The sequence below is a fragment of the Saccopteryx leptura genome, chromosome 7 (assembly GCF_036850995.1).
Source record: "Saccopteryx leptura isolate mSacLep1 chromosome 7, mSacLep1_pri_phased_curated, whole genome shotgun sequence".
Taxonomy (NCBI): domain Eukaryota; kingdom Metazoa; phylum Chordata; class Mammalia; order Chiroptera; family Emballonuridae; genus Saccopteryx; species Saccopteryx leptura.
In genome coordinates this window covers 11,152,894-11,157,319 of record NC_089509.1, presented here as the reverse complement: position 1 = coordinate 11,157,319, position 4,426 = coordinate 11,152,894, and the positions used below count along the sequence as shown (strand labels likewise).

At 42.1% G+C, this 4,426-nt stretch overlaps 1 pseudogene; it reads left to right on the top strand.

Moving 5' to 3' along the window:
* Positions 1–3,332: 3,332 nt before the first annotated feature.
* On the top strand, positions 3,333–3,519 carry LOC136379167 (small nucleolar RNA U3; annotated as a pseudogene).
* The last annotated feature ends 907 nt before the right edge of the window (positions 3,520–4,426 follow it).

The window sequence follows — 4,426 nt, the reverse complement described above, 5'->3', positions numbered from 1 at the left end:
AGGACCCCCTACTTCAGGTATCTTTTGGTCAAGAGCTCAGTACAGGGAACATGGCTCCTACTTCATAGCCTAATCTTTTAGCCATTGCTGGATACTCAAATTTTATTTCTCCCAAACAATATGATCAGCAGGTTCAGGTCGAGTGTGGCTAATACCCTCCTCTGCAGAAGTTCTTACAGCTGGTGAGACCCTGGTCTTAGGGAGAAAGACTGAGTGAATCCTTCTTGAGGCTGACTGTGCTCACCCCCAGAGAATGGCTAAACTCCTCGACCAGATCCAATTATAGGCTCACAGGGACTCACTCATTAAATGCCCATGCTCCAGGCTTCTCTCCCTTTTCCCTGTTGTATCTAGCCCAGCAGGGCAGGATATCCAGAACCCAGGCCAGCTGACTATGAAGCTCTACCCTATACAATGTACATGAGCAGCTGTGACAGTACTGATCACAGAGAGAGAAACTCACCTCAGTTAGGTCAGGTGTGAGAAGCTCTTCCTTAGGATACCACTCTAGCAAGGGTTGTTAGGTTCTGAACCGATGCTCTCTGCTGCTGGCCACTGGATGTGCTAGCCCTGGGCCTTCCTAGCCAAAACCTGGCATATACCAATTGGAGTCACTGCCCATGACTGGCCCTCAGCAACCTTCATGGAGCTACAGGCAATCCAGAGTTAGTAGCTGCCTCTGCTGGGCCCAGGTACAGATGGAAATACCAAGCTGCATACCTAGGCTGGTTTTTACCCACACTGGGCCTGGGGGAAGGTCTATAAAAGGCCAAGGTTCCCTGAGTCCCGCCTTCTGCAGCCTCTGTCTGCTGGGTGCTTGTTGGGCTCAGCCACTGAAAATAAACCTCTGGTAGAGTATAGAACCTGTAACAATTCAGGGATTAGGAAGAATGGTAGGTTTGGCTCTGCCCCTGGGCCCTAGGTGTCAGTCTGTCCAGGCTTTTTTCACAGACCTCAGTAGGGTGTGGCCCTAGAAGTTCAGTGAGTGTGGCCTCTGTGACCCAGAGGTGTGGTCTGCCTGCAGACTGGACTGTTTCTTCTGAGTCTCCTGTGGGGCAGAAGCATCAGTCTTAGACTCAGAAGCACATGAGGGAAAGCTTCAGCCTCAATACCAGAAAACTGAGTCACTGATGTTCCCTCTGCTTCCTGGCTGATGTCTCAGAATGGCCAGGTTTTCATGGGGTGGGCAAGAGAGACTCCTAAGTGTTTAGCAGTTGCTTTTCCTCAGGATAATGTTGCTCAGAGGAGACTGCTCCACCCCAAAAATATGGTGACTGTAGTATTGGAAAATGACTCAGCAAAGGGATTCTGGTGGCTGACCCCCACAGTGTCTCTCCCTGGGCCTCCAACTTTACACTCTCCTCATGCAACTCAAGTCCTCTCAGCTCCCCCTCTACTGGAGCCAGGTAAGTGGCTGTAAACAAAATTTTCTGTGTGGGCCCTCTAAGATGGAGCCTGCATCTCCAAGAGCTCCATCTTATTCTCAAAGACAGAAACTCTGGCTCTTTCCACCTCTGAATGTTGTCTGGCACCTCTTCTAGACTCCAGGGCTCTAGGCTGGAGCTCTGGGCCTGGGGCTGTGCACTCTACCCTCTCAGGTGACCTTCCCTGCAGTGAGAATCTCTCTGGACCCTCAGCCGCTGCTTGCTGTTGGGAGCAGGACAGCCCTTTCTGCATTTCCACCCTTTCTACCAGTCTTGATGTGGCTTCTTCTGTGATCCTTGGTTATAGATTCCTCTTTGTTTAGTCCAAAGTTGGTTTATCAAGACGGTTGTTTTCAAATTAAGTTGTAATCCAATTTGATCAGGGAGGTGGCAGTTGGAATGTCTGCCTACTTTGTCACCATCCCAGCTATGTTCCTTGAACAACTTTTTATGTGTCTATTGGTCATCTGTATGTCCTCCTTGGAGAAGAGTCTATTCAGGTTTGCTGCTCACTTTTTAATTTGATGTGTGTGTGTGTGTGTGTGTGTTGAATTGTATGAGTTTTTCTTGTAAATTTTGAATATAAACCCCTTATTTTATATAACATTGGCAGATATCTTTATCCATTCAGTAGGTTGTCTTTTCATTTTGTTGACGGTGTCCTTCACTGTGAAAAATCTTTTTAGTTTGATATAGTTCCATTTGTTTATATTTTCTTTTGCTTCCCTTGCTTGAGGAGATATATCAGAAAAAAAAATTGCTAAGAGAAATGTCCAAGGTCTTACTGCTTATGTTTTTTTCTAAGAATTTAGTGATTTCTAGTCATACATTTAAGTCTTTAATCTGTTTTGAGTTTATTCTTGTATATGGTGTAAGAAGGTGGTCTATTTTCATTTTTTTAAACATATTTCTCCTATATTTCCAACACCATTTGCCAAATAGACTGTCATTACCCCATTGTACAGTCTTTTCTTGTCTAATATTAATTTACCATATAAGTATAGGTTTATTTCTGTGTTCTCTATTCTGTCCCATTGATCTATGTAGTGCTGCAAACTAGCACAGCTAGTAATTCCAGGTCCTGAGGGAGAATGTTGCGGAATGAAGAAAATAGGCTTAAAGAGAAAAAGGATGGGATCCGGAGGACTCTGCAAGCTGATGGCAAGAACAGAGCAAAACAGCCCCCTGTTTGCTTTATTATATAGCCATATGCAAATAAGAAAGTCTCCGATACAAAATTACAACTGTGAGGCAAAAAAAGGAATTCTCTTAAGGCATAAACAGGAATCCATTTAAGGTGTAAACAGGAATCCCCTCATCATGCATAATTAAAATCAACCAACATCAGAACAAAGGGTGAGAGGAAGGGCATGTAAATTGCTCCTAGCAATTTAAGCAAACAAGTGAAGTGGAGGGATGGGATGAGTGCAAATACTCAGCTTCATAGCCAGTATGGAGGTGGGGGGAAGAACTTAGCCTTTTGCTAAGCCTTGAAATTACAAAGGTTTTGCCACTTGCAGTCTCCCATAATGTAGAGACCAATTTCTACACCAGTCAGGATAGGCTAGATTATACTGTTGTAACAAATAATTTCCAGAATTTTAGAAACTTGTAATAATGAAGGGCAATTTTATTCATGCTACTTATTTGTGGTGGTTGTCTGTGGGCTCTGTTCTGTTTCTCACTCCTGCCCTCAGACTGATGAAACAATCATCTTAAATGTCATTTACTATGACAGAAGGAAACCTACACTGTGTCAGATTGTGTACTTGCTCTCAAAACTTTGTCCTGTATTTAACTTCCCAAAGCAACTCACCCAAATACAAATAAATCCAAAGAAGTAAAGAGGTGCAATCTAATTATGTGCCAGAGAAAGAGAAATATAAGTATTTACTGAATAGTAGTACTAAGACTAAACTTTCAGGGATCATTTCTATAGTTTGTTACTAGAGAAGTTTCTCTGATTGTGTTAAGCACCCGGAACCACGAGGAAGAGTTGCAGTGTTCTCTCCTGAGCATGAGCCGGCTCTTGATATTGCTTGTGAATAGTAGTACTGATGACCACATGCTTTCTAAATGCATACATAACCTAAGTTTCCCAAGTAAAGTTAGTGTTTACTTTGGATGTGCTTTGAGAGTTTTCAGTTTATAATTTTTTGTCTAGACACATATTTGCATATTTACAGATAAGAAATAGGATAATTGAACTCTTTGAATATTTGTACAGAGAAATTCAGTAATTAAGTTTTGGTACCTAATCCTCTTAATAAACAGAACACTGTGTTGTAGAAGAAACCAGCTCAGGCTTTGGTTTTAGTGTGAACTAGATTCAAGTCTCATCTATACAATGATGTTTCTGAGAGCACGCAGTTAAATTAGTTTATTTCTCTAAGCATCATGTTCTTTGCCAAATAGAAGTAATATTAAAATTGCTTTCTGCATGAGTTGTTATAAAGATAATGTTAAAAATTTTATTAAGCCTAACCTGACCAGCCAGTGGTGCAGTGGATAGAGTGTCAGACTAGGAAGCAGGGAACCAGCTTCAAAACCCAGAGATTGCTGGCTTGAGCACAGGGTCACTGGCTTGAGCATGGGATCATAGACATGACCCCATGGTCTCTGGCTTGAGCCCCCCATGGTCTCTGGCTTGAGCCCAAAGATCACTGGCTTTAAGTCCAGGGTCACTGGCTTGAACCCAAGGTCACTAGCTTGAGCAAGGGGTCACTCACTTTGCTGTGGTCCCTTATCAAGGCAAATAAGAGAAAGCAATCAATGAACAACTAAGGTACCACAAAAAAGAATTGATACTTCTCATCTCTCTCCCTTACTACTTGTCTGTTTCTATCTGTCCCTCTCTCTGTCTCTCTCTCTTGCTAAATATATATATATATATAATTAAAAGTTTTTAAAAAATTTTATTGTTAAATTGACATTCACCATTACAATGTGTACCAGGTCACTCAATGATTCTATTGTTACATTGAAGTTTATTTTTATTTATT